Source organism: Pan troglodytes, chromosome X (assembly GCF_028858775.2).
Source record: "Pan troglodytes isolate AG18354 chromosome X, NHGRI_mPanTro3-v2.0_pri, whole genome shotgun sequence".
Lineage (NCBI taxonomy): Eukaryota > Metazoa > Chordata > Mammalia > Primates > Hominidae > Pan > Pan troglodytes.
Genome location: NC_072421.2, coordinates 148,068,804 through 148,083,481, shown reverse-complemented (window position 1 = coordinate 148,083,481; position 14,678 = coordinate 148,068,804). Strand labels below are relative to the sequence as shown.

Genomic DNA, 14,678 nt, shown 5'->3' with positions numbered 1-14,678 from the left:
CCAACTTCCTCCTCCCGATCCCCTCACCACGGGTCCCCGCAGTGCCCGGCTCCGAGCCAGGCCAGCCGTGAGCGCGCACCCACCTCGGGCTCCGGGCGCCACCGCCGTTGCCAGGCTGCTCGGCTGCCGGGCCGGGCTCCGCCCCCTCTGGGGTCCGCCCCCCACGGCCTGCCCGCCCCCGGCCACCGCCCGCTGCCCTCCTCCCCGTGCCGGTTGGCGGGACTGCATCACGTGACGGGGCAGGGGGCAGGAAGAGTGCGCCGGGTCGACCTGGAGAGCAGCTCCGAAGGGCGGGGCTCTTCGCCCGAGAGGCTGCTGGGAAGCCCATTTTGAAGGGTCCGACGCATGGAGGCAGCTGGGAATTGTAGTTCGCAATATGGCGCTGGGGATGGGCGGGGCCAAGATGCCAGGGGCCATCCCTGTAAGGGAAGTTGGACTGAGCGCCGGGCGGAGGCGGCTGGGAAGCGTAGTCCCGGGACCCTTGTCTGGGTCTCCCCATTTTTCTTCAGTAAAGGGGAAATCCAGAGGGAAAACTTCTCTACACAAGACTTCAGCGGATGCCACTAAATTGAGCTATTATTGGGTACACAGGGTTGGCTGCGTAAAGTTGAGATAGTATAAGGGAAAAAGAAATTTCACTGACTCTGGAGCAGGATCTGCAATTCACAAACTCAACTAACAGCTGGGGTGTCCCTCAGCTGTGCCAGCACCTTTCCAAGAACACAATTGAGACTTAGTGAACGGAAACATTTCAGTCCAAAATTCCTTCTACTTGTTGAGGTTTGGGTCAGACAACTATTGATACAGTAAAAAGAAAGGGACAGGAAAAAGAGAAGAAAGGCAAACTTCAAGAAGAGAATTCATTGCGTAATCAAATAAAACAAACAATCTGGGCCGGGCGCGGTGGCTCACGCCTGTAATCCCAGCACTTTGGGAGGCCGACGCAGGCGGATCACCTGAGGTCAGGAGTTCGAGACCAGCCTGGACGACATGGTGAAACCTCGTCTCTACTAAAAATACAAAAATTATCCAGGCGTGGTGGCAGGTGTCTGTAATCCCAGCTGCTCGGGAAGCTGAGGCAAGAGAATCGCTTGAACCCGGGAGGGAGAGGTTGCAGTGAGCTGAGATGGCACCACTGCACTCCAGCCTGTGTGACAAAGCGAGACTCCGTGTCAAAAAAATTAAAAAAAGAAAAGACAACCTGGCACATAGAAAAATGAGCATAATATTCTTTGTACTGCATAATACTTATACATGAGAAGTTCAAGTAAATTGGATGACTTTATGACCTGTTTTTTTTCTCTTGTATGTGTTAGTTCTCCAGCATCTAAAAACAGCATTTTACCTGATACCAGTGTATATGTGTACGTGTGTTTCTACATAGTCACACACATATACACATATATTCATATATCATTTATATATGCATATATATGCTTTATTGAAGAGTCTAGACTTCTTAGAAGAGTAACAAAGCCATCCAGAATCCAACCCAACCCACTCTTTAGCCACTTCTCCCAGTGTGCCTCTTTTTGCTCTTCACCCCAAGCTCTGGCCTAGTCCCAGGGAACTTGATGCACTGGGTTTTTTCTTTCCTCCAGCCCTTTCCACTTGGTCCTCTCTCCTGGATTTGCCAAACTCCTGGAAAGACAGCAGAATAGCAGCTGCTCCTGGGCCCCCGCACAATTAGAAGTCTCCCCCACCCAGCCCTTCTTGTTGTACTGATGTCATCATTTGCTTACACGTCTGCTCTGCCAACTCCCCTCCCCAGACTATGAACTCCTTTGAATCACATTCACTTTTGTGCTGAATTTCAAAGCACGCTCAGTAAATTTGCATGCTAGAGAGGCTCCCTGGTGGGCTGCTGAATAACTCTGGATTCCTGGTATCTGTGAATCTTAGGGCAGAGGGATAGAGGAAAATGGGGTTGGGTGGAGGGAGGGCAGCAGCTGCCTGGGATACCTTGCATATAATAGGCCTGGTTAAGTGTCCCAAGATGAGGCCAAAGCTTTTCGCTGGAGCTGGGAGGAGCTGGGGGTTGGGAGGTGGGGAAGGTGCAGAGCAGGGATGGTCTCATCCTAAGGAGGTAATTCCTGAAGATTTTTCCAGGGTCCAGCCCCAGCCCAGCCCCACCTCTAGAAAGATGCAATTCAACCAGAAAGGGCCAGTAGAGAAGATTAGCCTTTGGCCTGTGAAATGGAGAGAGTAACCCCTGCCGTGCCTGTCTCACGGTGTAGGTGCAGAGATCGAATGAGGAACAGATGAGGAAGCACTTTGAAAACTGTAAAGGTTGTACACTATGGGCTGGGCGCGGTGGCTCAGGCCTGTGATCCCAGCACCTTGGGAGGCCGAGGCGGGCGGATCACTTGAGGTCAGGAGTTCGAAACCAACCTGGCCAACATGGTGAAACCCCGTCTGTACTAAAAATACAAAAAAATTAGCCAGGCGTGGTGGTGGGCGCCTGTAATCCCAGCTACTCGGGAGGCTGAGGCAGGAGAATTACTTGAACCCGGGTGGTGCAGGTTGCAGTGAGCTGAGATTGCACCACTACACTTCAGCCTGGGTGACAGAGTGAGATTCCATCTCAAAACAAACAAACAAACAAGGTTGTACACTATGGAGGGGTTACCGCCTTGCCCTTGGTGACATCGCTGTATTCTTGACTGAGCCTGCCCTCTTCCAGGCTGGGGCTGCACTCACATTTCAGTGTGTGTGTGTGTGTGTGTGTGTGTGGAGGAATCTTCAGGCTTCCCTGCATTTTGCACACATACACCCCCCCAACATGCAGGAGGCCTGTGAGAAGATGGCTGGCCTCCCTCTCCAGGGCTCCAGGACAATAGAGAGGAGGGGGCAATAGATGCGACCTCAGGCTGCTTCTTCCACAACCCTTCTGAGTAGCACAGCCTACACCTGTTTCCGCCCCTCTCCCCCAGAGTCCTCCCGCTTTTGCTAAGTCACAGGCTGGAGGGCTGGAGGCACCTCCTACCTTCAGAGGCTTCATCCTGTTCTCTGCAGTTGGGGGAGGCAGGCTAGGCAGCACCAGGAGGAGCCTGCACTCTGGATCTGGTTGGCTTCATCCCTTACCTCCACCTCTGGCCTCTCACCTCCTAGATAAGAAGCAGGCCCGAGCGAGGAAATGGCCTGTTTCCTGCTACTTCTCCCTTGGCCTCTGTGCTCTGATCTCCCCAGTCCCCACTCCTGCCTCAACTTAATCCTACCAGGTTCAATGTATTGGGCCTGAGGCAGGGGAAGGTGGAGGAAAGGGAGGGGCACTCTTACTGAGGAAAGAGAAGGCTGAAGAAAAAGAAAATTAGGAATGAAAAATTTTAAATGTAGCTGTGGGTTACCATGCTCTAGCAGAAAGCACTTGGAACTAGGAAACCTGATTCAGGTCCCAGAAATTCTATAGGCAAGCTGTTGGCCTTGGGAAAGTCACTTCACCTCTCTGATCATTAACTGCTTCCTCTGAAAAAAAGGGGTTGAATGCCACCTCCCAGGGTCGTTGTGTCCCCTTGAGGATAGATGTAAATGTGATGTATAGAGTGTCAAGGCAGCAGAATTCCCAAGTTGCCACGGTGATCACTGGGGAGAGAGATGGGAGAGGATAGGGGGTAAGCCCCTGCGCACTGACACAAAGGTTCCAGGGTTTAAATCCTAGCTCTTCCATTTGTTAGGTGTGTGACTTCGGGCAAGTACATCTCTCCAAACCTCTACTTCCTCATCTGTGAAATGGGTTTTATTCATTAACTCCTTCATAAGCTTGTTGTGAAGCACATGAATGCCAGGTCTAACTTCTGATTCTAGGAGAGCTGCAAAGCAGCTCTGCCTACCTCCTCCTCCCCAACCCCAGTCTGTATTTAAAAAGCAGCCTCAGCAGGATAGTGCAGCCCCTTTGGAAAATGGTTTGGCAGTGAATTACAAAGGTAAATGTACATATGGCCGAGCAATACTATTCCTAGGTATTTATCCAAGATATATGGAAACATACGTTCACAAAAAGACGTGTATTCAAATATTCACAGCAGCCTTTCAAAAATAATAGTCAAAAGCTGGGCGCGGTGGTTCACGCCTGTAATCCCAGCACTTTGGGAGGCCGAGGTGGGTGGATCACAAGGTCAAGAGATCGAAACCATCCTGGCCAACATGGTGAAACCCCGTCTCTACTAAAAATACAAAAAATAGCCAGGCTTGGTGGCGTGCACCTGTAATCCCAGCTACTCAGGAAGCTGAGGCAGGAGAATCGCTTGAACCCGGGAGGCGGAGGTTGCACTGAGCCGAGATCGTGCCACTGCACTCCAGCCTGGCGACAGAGTGAGACTCCTCTCAAAATAATAATAATAATAATAATAATAAATAGTAAAAGAATGTAAGCATCTCAAATCCCCACTGATTAAACCCATAGCTAAGCCAATGGTGATATATGCACCCAATGGAATATTACTCAGCAATAAAAAGGAAGAACTATTGATATATGCTACAACTTGAATGAATCTCAAAAAATCATGCTAAATGAAATAAACTGTACACAAAATATTATATACTGCATGATTCCATTTATATTACATTTTGGAAAAGGCAAAACAATAATGATAGAAAGCAGATTTATGGTTGACTGGGGCCAGAGGTCAGCCTAGAGGTGGGTGGGGGATTGACTCCAAAGAGGCAAGAGGAAAGTTTTGGGGGTGATTGATAGAAATGTTCTGTGTCTTGATTGTTGACACGATTATGAAACCCTATACAATTGCCCCAAATCATTATACTATAAACATGAGATGGGCGAATTTCACTGCAGATAAGTTATACTTCGGTAAAGCTGAGTTTGTTTTTTTTGTTTGTTTGTTTTGAGACAGAGTTTTACTCTGCCGTCCAGGTTGGAGTGCAGTGGCACAATCTTGGCTCACTGCAACCTTTGCCTTCCAGGTTCAAGTGAGTCTCCTGCCTCAGCTTCCCGAGTAGCTGGGATTACAGGTGTGCACCATCACGCCCAGCTAATTTTTGTATTTTTAGTAGAGACGGGGTTTCACCATGTTAGCCAGGCTGGTCTTGAACTCCTGACCTCAGGTGATCCACCTGCCACAGCTTCCCAAAGTGCTGGGATTACAGGCGTGAGCCATCGTGCCAGGCCCAATAAAGCTGAGATTTAATCCCAGCACTTTGGGAGGCCGAGGCAAGCAGATCACGAGGTCAGGAGTTCAAGACCAGCCTAACCAACGTGGTGAAACCCCGTCTCTACTAAAAATACAAAAATTAGCCAGGTGTGGTGGCACGCGCCTGTAGTCCCAGCTACTCAGGAGACTGAGTCAGGAGAATCGCTTGAACCCGGAAGGCAGAGGTTGCAGTGAGCCAAGATCACTCCACTGCACTCCAGCCTGGGTGACAAAGCAAGACTCTGTCTCAAAAAAAAAAAAAAAAAAAGCTGAGATTTAAGCATGGGAAGAAGACAAGAAGACATAGCCTCAGTAAGATTCCTAAGGCTGCCCAGAATTGTCTATCTCTTTTTGGTTGGTTGGTGGGTTGGTTGTTTTCTAAGAGGACTGGGGTCTTGAAGGGGAGAGAGTGGTGATGCTTGCCCTGAAAATAACAAGGATGTGCTACCCAGTCTGTTCACTATCACAATCAAGAAATAGAACATTTCTATCATTCCCGAAGCAGGAGAAGACAGAGCCCAGCCTAATGGGGGCAGGACAGAGAGAGCTTACCTGGATGCAGGAGGCCTGGGATCTACGTCCCAGACAGAGAGAGCATTACCCTTGTGGGCCCCAGGGATCAGAAGCTTCCCCCAGCTTCTCTCTGGGAGCTGCCAGTGATCTGCAGGCACATGTGCAGTGGGGCTCCAGGAGACCGTGAAAGCCAACCTGTACACTCTGCTCCTGGGCAGACGAGACCGCTATTGCTTCTCACTGGTATTTTGCTTCCACTTTCTCACAGAGCTCAATGTTAAGTTGGAGCCTCCTTGAGGAGGCCCCGCTGGTCAGCAGGTTCTATTTTGCCAGGTGCTAGATGGAAGTTTGAGCCAAGTAATGGGACATGAAAGCACATACAGAGAGAAACCCAGGTTCTTTGTCTCAGGGCTTCTTGGACACCGGGGCCAGCACAAAGGGCTTATGGTCATGACATCACAATGTTTCCAAGTGCCAGTCCTGTTTGCTTCCTTCATCGCTAGGCACATATAGGGTATTCACCGAGGACTTTGAAGTCTAGTCCACAGGCAACACCATGACAAAATTGCCCCAGTCAGATCACAAATAAAACTAAACCCAACTCATACGATCCTCTCCTTCTACCCCCAATTACAAAGACTTAAATAAGATAAAAATAAAAGTAAAAGAAACCTCAGTTGTTACACTAAATAACTTTTAAGAAAGTAAGCCCTATGAGGAAATGTTTCACGATACAGTCAAGTGTGTTTTACTCAAAACAGGCTTTTTAAAAAGAGCTTTATCTTTTATTTGAAGGGCCTGATTCATGTTGAGGTGTGTAGTATGCTACTTCTCAAACACAGATTTGTAGACCCAAGATTAAAACCAAGAGAGAATATATGAGAAGGGAAAAAATAAAAGATTAAAAAAACCTGAGGTCGGGTTCAGCGGCTCATGCCTGTAATCCCAACACTTTAGGAGACCAAGGCAGGTGGATCAGCTGAGGTCCGACTTGAGGTTTGAGACCAGTCTGGCCAACATGGTGAAACCTCGTCTCCACTAAAAATACAAAAATTAGCCAGGTGTGGTGGCAGGTGCCTGTAATCCCAGCTACTTGGGAGGCTGAGGCAGGAGAATCGCTTGAACCCAGGAGGTAGAGGCTGCCGTGAGCCGAGATTGCACCACTGCACTCCAGCCTGGGTGACAGAGTGAGACTGCCTCAAAAAACAAAAACAAAAACAAAACTGAATGTCAGCAAATATTTGCTGAACCTGAACGAAATTGTGTTAAGATTAATTAAAATGAATAAAATAGGAATAAACTTAACCAAGGAGGCAAAAGACTTTTACAATGAAAACTGCAAAATATTGCTAAAATAAATTAGACACAAATAAATGGAAAGACAGCTGTGTTCAGGGATTAGAAGACTCAATATTGTTAACATGTAAATACATTCCAAAGTGATCCACAAATTCAATGTAGTCGCTATCAAAATCTCAACAGCAGAGATATTTTATTTTTAGACTAGAAAAATACATCATAAAATTCACATGAAAATCAAGGGGCCCCAAATAGCCAAAACAATCTTGAAAAAGAAGAATGAAGTTGGAGATCTCACATTTCCTGATTTCAAAACATTACAAACCTATAGTAATCAAAATAGTGTGATACTGGCATAAAGACAGACATTTATACCAATGGGATAGAATAAAGAGACCAGACAGAAACCTTAAAATATATGGTCAAATGATTTTCAGACAAAGGTGCCAAGACCATTCAATGGGGAGAGGACATCTTTTCAACAAATGCTGTTGGGAAAACCAGATATCCACATGCAAAAGAATGAAGTTAGACCCTAACCATACACCATATAGAAAAATTAACTGGAAATGGATGAAAGATCCAAATGTAAGAGCTAAAACTATAAAACTTTCAGCAGAAAACACAGGGGAAAGCTTCTTGACAGGATTTGGCAATCATTTTTTAGCTATGACACCAAAAGCACAGCAACAAATGTAAAGTAGATAAATGAAGTACATAAAAATTTAAAACTTCTGTGCGTCAAAAGAAACAAAAGAGTGAAAATGCAACCTAAAGAATGTAAGAAAATATTTGCAATTCACATATCTGATGAAGGATTAATATCCAGAATATATAAAGAACCCCGGCTGGGTGTGGTGGCTCACGCCTGTAATCCCAGCACTTTGGGAGACCGAGGCAGGCGGATCACGAGGCCAGGAGATCGAGACCATCCTGGCTAACACGGTGAAACTCCGTCTCTACTAAAAATACAAAAAATTAGCCGGGTGTGGTGGCGGGTGCCTGTAGTCCCAGCTACTCGGGAGGCTGAGGCAGGAGAATGGCGTGAACCCGGGAGGCGGAGCTTGCCATGAGCTGAGATCACGCCACTGTCCTCCAGCCTGGGCGACAGACCGAGACTCAGTCTCAAAAAAAAAAAAAAAAAGAACCCCTACAAGTCAACAACAAAAAGCTCCGTTAAAATAGGGAAATGCAAATCAAAACCACAATGAGATATCAGCTCACACCCATTAGGATAGCTACTATTTTAAAAAAACACAAGCCAGGTGTGATGGCTCATACCTGTAAACCCAGCATTTTGGGAGGCCAAGCCGGGAGAATTGCTTGGGCCCAGGAGTTCAAGACCAGCCTGGGCAACATAATGAAACCCCTGTCTCTGCAAAATATTCAAAAAGTTAGCCAGGTGTGGTGGTACATGCCTGTAGTCCTAGCTACACAGGAGGTTCAGGCTAGAGGACTGTTTGAAACTGAGAGGTCAAGGCTGCAGTGAGCCATGATGGCACCACTGCACTCCAGCCTAGACAACAAAACATGACTTTGTCAAAAACAAAAAAAAAAATACAAGTAAAACCCCACAGAAAATAGCAAATATTTATGAGCATGTGGAGAAATTGGAAGCCTCGTGCATTGCTGGTGGTAATGTAAAGTGGTGCCTCTGCTGTGGAACACAGTACGATGGCTCCTCAAAATATTCAATACAGAATTACCATAGGATCCAGCAATTCCCCTTTTGGGTATATACCCAAGAGAATAGAAAGCAGGGTCATAAAGAGATGTTTGTACACCCATGTTCATAGCAGCATCATTCAGGATAGCCAAAAGCTGGAGGCAATGCAAGTGTTCATTGATGATCAAAGGAGAGAGATAGATAAACAAAATTTGGCATATACATACAATGGAATATTAGTCTTAAAAAGGAGGAAAATTCTGACACATGCTACAACATAGGTAAACCTTGGGGACATCATGTTAAATGAAATAAGCCAGTCAAAAAGGCAAATACAGGCTGGGAACAGTGGCTCACACCTGTAATCCCAGCACTTTGGGAAGCTGAGGAGGGCAGATCACCTGAGGTCAGGAGTCCAAGACCAGCCTGACCAATGTGATGAAACCCCATCTCTACTAAAATAACAACAACAAAATTAGCTGGGCATGGTGGCGCACACCTGTAATCCCAGCTACTCGGGAGGCCGAGGCCGGAGAATTGCTTGAACCCGGGAGGTGGAGGTTGCAGCGCACCAAGATTGCGCCACTGCACTCCAGCCTGGGTGACAGAGCGTGACTCCGTCTCAAAATTAAAAAAAAAAAAAAAAAGGCAAATACTGTAAGATATGAGGTCCCTAGAGTAGTCAAATTCATAGAGGCAGACAGTAGAATGATGGGGGCCAGGGGCTGGGGGAAGGGAGAAAAAAAGGAGTTATTGTTTAGTGGGTATAGCGTTTCAGTTTTGCAGGATGAAGAGAGTTCTGGAGATTGGTTTCACAACAATGTGAATGTACCTAACACTATTGAACTGTATGCTCAAAAATGATTAAGATGGTAATTTTATCATGTTATCATAATTTTATCATAAAATTTTATGTCATGTTTATTTTACCACCATTGAAAAAAATTAATTAAGCCCTCACAAGTAGCTTGAGCTTAGGGGACCAAAAACCCAGACTCATTGATAACATTCTGTGTGGTTCATCTCAGATGTGATTGTACCTTTCAAGGTCAGCTTCCACCCAGGACAGGAGGTCTCATGTCCTGCTTCAGAAACAAAGCCTCCCATAGGGAGCCAGAAGTAACTAAGAGCCCAAGTCCCAGGCAACTAGAAGGATGAGGAAGCCAGAACATGTGTCCTTTCCAAAATAAATACTACCCCTCTTTGTTTCACTGCCAAAAACCCATGAGAGTTGTGAAGGCGGTGGGAGGGGGATCTTTTCCCAGAATATCTTCCCAGACCCCTCCTCTCCACTCAGGAGAGCAAACACCAGAGAGAAGGCAGGCGGGCCTGTGTAGGGGAGCAGGACGCGATGGAATCGCCTTAGAAACTGCCTTCTAAGGATCCCACTCGTCAGGAGGTAGGGAGCTGAGGTGCAGTTCTTTGACAGAATGCTTCAGATGGAGTCTAACAAAGGCACGCCCTTTCCAGTTAGAGCCTCCAGGGATCACTTCAAAAAGGTCATTGACCAATGGGTGGGGGAAGTGCACTCCCCCACTCCCCAGGAAGCCTGTTAACCCTATCAATCTTCAGGTGAGGGCCTCCGGGGGTAGCTATTTGTGAACAGAATGGAGTCTCAGCCACCTCCCCAATCCCCTACCCCTACCCCTGTCAGGCCCCTAGGAAGTAAAAACGTAGCATTTCCAGCAGGAGTATTTCTAGTGACAGCTGGAGACCACCCACCTGCCCTTCCTCATACCATGAGGGCTCATGGGAACGAAGCCGAAGCGCTAGGGAGTGAGAGCATTGGCAACTGCCCAGACTAAGAGCCTGGGTTCTCAGCGCTGCACATGGAAACCTACCTGTTTAGGCTAAGCGTCCCTCAAACCCCCAAGCCCTCATCCCCCAACACCTGCCCCCCAACATAGAACATTGTGCATGTTCTCGTTTAATAGCTTTATTGAGATATGATTTACTCACTATAAAATTCACCCACATAAAGTGTACAATTAAATGGTTTTTAGTATATTCAGAGCTCTACAACCATCACTGCTATCTATGTCCAGAATATCACATCATCCCCAAGGAAAACCAAGAACCATTAGCAGTCGTTCGCCATTTCTCCTTCTCCACTATCCCTTGGCAATCACTTTCTCTATGAATTTGCATACTCTGAAAATTTCATATAAATGAAATCATAGAATATGTGGCCTTTTATGTCTGGCTTCTTTCACTTAGCATCATGTTTTCGAGGTTCATCCATTTTGTAACATGAATAACTGCTTCATTCCTTTTTATGGCTGAATAATATTTCTTTTTTATGTTTACCAGTTTATTATAAAGGATATTACAAAGGATACAGATGAAGAGATACATAGGGTGAGGTATGGGGGAAAGGACATGGAGCTTCTATGCCCTCCCTGGGAACGCCACCCTTCAGGAACCTCCACATGTTCAGCTATCTGGAAGCCCCCTGAACCCAGTCCTTTGGTTTTTATGGAAGCTTCATGATGTCAGCATTCCTTCCCCCAGGACCCTCTCTGGAGAGGATCTTAAGACACACAATTGGAAAGGCTAGGGAAGATTAGAGTCTTGCCTTGGAGCAGGTGAGAGGGGGGCAGGAGAAGGTCCCAGAGATTCTGTTTCCTGAGGCCTGCTCCTGAGGCCTAACAAACCCAACATTTTAATCAATGACCATTACAAGGGCTATGGGAGTCATGAGCCAGGAATCCTGGATGAAAACCAATAGATATTATAACACTACAAGCCATACCCTGGTTTTTGACCACGGATCCCTTACAAAAAACGAATATGCACAATTATTAATAAGTAGTCCAGTCCATCATATTGTATGAATATCTTGCAGGGTGAGGGCATTCAGGTTAGTAGAATTTCTTTCAGTCTTGTCAGATTCCAAAACTGGTCTTAGCAAATATACAGCTTTAGCCTTTCAGGCACCTGGAATAATTGAGCTAAGAGACGATGTCGTCTCTTGCTCTGATATTCCTTTGAGTTGTTAGTGCAATACTGGATTTCCCACAATTTATAACCCGCTTACTCATTTATTTACCCTTGGCTATTATTCCTTCTTTTCTCCATTTGTCATTTATTTTTACCCGAACTTTTCCACCTTTGGAAGGGACACTAAGTTTGGCCACTGTGCTGGTCCAGATTGCTGGTAGCGATACTAGTCTAGTAGGTGGTTCCTCCTCCATCCATTTCCATACATACAGGGTAGGGTTACATAGGTTCCAAACTAGCAAGTATGGTGGAATAATATTTCATTGGAATATTTCCTACCATCTTTTGTTTATTCATTCATCTGTTGATGGACATTTGGGTAGTTTCCACCTTTTGGCTCTTATGAATAATGCAGTTATGAACATTTCTGTATAACTTTTTGTGCAGACATATGTTTTCATTTCTCTTGGGTACATCATAAGGAGTGGAATTACTAAGTCATAGCGTAGCTTCATGTTTAACATTTGGAGGAACTGCCAGACTGTTTTCCACAGAGGCTGTACAATTTTACATTTCCACCAGCAACGTATGAAGGTTCCACTGTCTACATGTCCTCACCAACACTTGTTATTGACCATCATTTGTATTATAGTGTGACATGGTACCTCATTATGGTTTTGATTTGCATATCCCAATAAGTAATAAAGTTGAACATATTTTTATTTGCTTACTGGTCATTTATTTGTATATCATCTTTGAAGAAATGTCTACTCAACTATTTTGCCTGTTTTTTTTAAAACTGGGTAATTAGTTTTTCTATTATTAAGTTGTAATAATTCTTTTTTTTTTTTTTGAGACGGAGTTTTGCTCTCGTTTCGTTGCCCAGGCTAGAGTGTAGTGGTGCAATCTTGGCTCACTGCAACCTCCATCTTCCAGTTTCAAGAGATTCTCCTGCCTCAGCCTCCCAAGGAGCTGGGATTACAGATGCCCGCCACCACACCCAGCTAATTTTTTTGTATTTTTAGTAGAGACAGGGTTTCACCATGTTGGTCAGGCTGGTCTTGAACTGCTTACCTCTTGATCCACCCACCTCAGCCTCCCAAAGTGCTGGGATTACAGGCGTGAGCCACCGTGCCCGGCGAGAATTCTTTATCTATTTTGAATACAACTCCATTATCAACTATATACAATTTGCAAAAATTTTCTCCCATTCTGTGCATTCTATTTTCACTTGCTAATTAGGGTCTGTTGAAACATATAAGTTTCTCATTTTGAGGAAGTCCAATTTATCTGTTTTCTTTCTTTCTTTCTTTTTTTTTTTTTTGAGACGGAGTTTTGCTGTGTTGCCCAGGCTGGAGTGCAGTGGCGTGATCTCGGCTCACTGCAAGCTCCGCCTCCCGGGTTCACACCAGCCTCCTGAGTAGCTGGGACTACAGCTGCCCGCCACCATGCCCAGCTTTTTTTTTTTTTTTTTTTGTATTTTTAGTAGAGATGGGGGTTTGACTTGTTAGCCAGGATGGTCTCGATCTCCTGACCTCTTGATCCACCCACCTCGGCCTCCCAAAGTGCTGGGATTACAGGCATGAGCCACCGCACCCAGCCAATTTATCTGTTTTCTTATTTCATCGGTTGTGCTTTTGGTGCCATATCTTAAGAAACCATTAAATCCAAAGTCATGAAGATTTACCACTATGTTTTCTTCTGGGAGTTTTATAGTTTTAGTTAGCTCTTACCTATAGGTCTATAATCCACTTTGAATTAATGTTTTAATATGATGTGAGGTAGGGGTCCAACTTCATAATTCTGTACATGGATACCCAATTGTTTCAGCACTAGTTTTTGAAAAAACTGTTTTTTCTCCCATTGAATTGTCTTGGCACCTTTGTCAAAATCTGACCATAAATGTGAGGGCTTATTTCCAGACCCTCAATTCTATTCCATTGATCTGTCTATGCTAATGCCAGTACCACACTTCTCTCTCTCTGTCTTTTCTCTCCAGGTTCATTGGGAAGGCCATCTTGGGCGACTCCTAATACATCTAGTGCTTTCAAAGTCTTCAAGCACTCTAAATTCCTCTTCTTATCTGGCCCACAAAACAGCCTTAGAAGACAAATACATAGGTGACCATCCCTCTTTTGTAGATGAGGAAACTGAGTCTCAGGGAGGCTGTGAGTATCTCAAGGTAATTGTGCTGGTAGGTGGTGGAATTGAGACCAGAATCCCAGCTTTCACCTGTAAAACTAAGCTCCTTCCTGGACAGCACACTTTGCTCTTTAAAAGGTACAACTACATACATACACAATGGGATACTATTCAGCCTTAAAAAGGAAGGAAATTCTGTCATTTGCAACAACATGCATGAACCTGCAGAACATCATGTTACGTGAAATAAGCCAGGCACAGACAGCCATATACTGCATGATCTCACTCGTATGTAGAATCTAAAAAAGTTGAACTCAGAGAAGCAGAGAGTAGAATGGTGGTTACCAGGGACTGGGTGTAGAGGGCTGGGGAGATGTTGGTCAAAAAAAGTCACAAACCAAAAGTTTTTAAAATGGTATGACTTTGAAGACATGCTCTCTGACTTTTTAAATAAAAGTAGCTCCCAGGGCTTTTTTCCCATACCCTAGCTAGTTCATAAAGGCATTGTGAGACTTAATGTAGCTCACATAAGTGTAAATCTTTCATAGACTGTCAAGGATTAAATACACGTGAGGAGTTATTAGTTGTGCATTTCTATAACAACTCTTGCTTGAAATCATCTGGATCAGAGGTGGAAGTGGCCCATTTCCTATACCTCCACCCATACTGCAGCTATCATTGGACAGCAAACTACAGTGACTATTATCACTTTGCCGTCCAGGTGGAAGAGTCACTATGAGACCCACTATTGTCCCAGTTGTGTTTATTGTTCAGGAAGCCCCCAATATCACATGATATCCCTTCAGGGACGGAGGTAAATATAGTATCTTTTTTTGACTCATAGTATTGTTCAGCTAGTGTGTTACATGCTTGAATTAAATTAAACTAAACATTACCTCAATAAACCGGGATTGAGTACCTCTGATGTTCTAGGCACAGGATTATGCACTAGAGGGGACACAGAGAGGATT

At 45.3% G+C, this 14,678-nt stretch overlaps 1 protein-coding gene across 11 annotated transcripts in view; it reads right to left on the bottom strand.

The window, feature by feature from the left end:
• The window catches only part of MTM1 (myotubularin 1), a 110,770-nt gene extending 104,650 nt beyond the window's left edge, over positions 1-6,120 (bottom strand). For 3 of the 11 annotated variants that reach the window (XM_063804318.1, XM_063804322.1, XM_063804316.1), the window contains exon 1: positions 5,700-6,095. The gene's annotated coding sequence lies outside the window, so the exon portion shown is untranslated. Of the gene's footprint in view, positions 1-83; positions 174-3,441; positions 3,583-5,699 lie in introns of those variants that run through there. The other 8 variants (XM_016944412.3, XM_063804321.1, XM_016944410.4 and 5 more) reach the window with 6 other exon arrangements.
• Between the last annotated feature and the right edge of the window lie 8,558 nt (positions 6,121-14,678).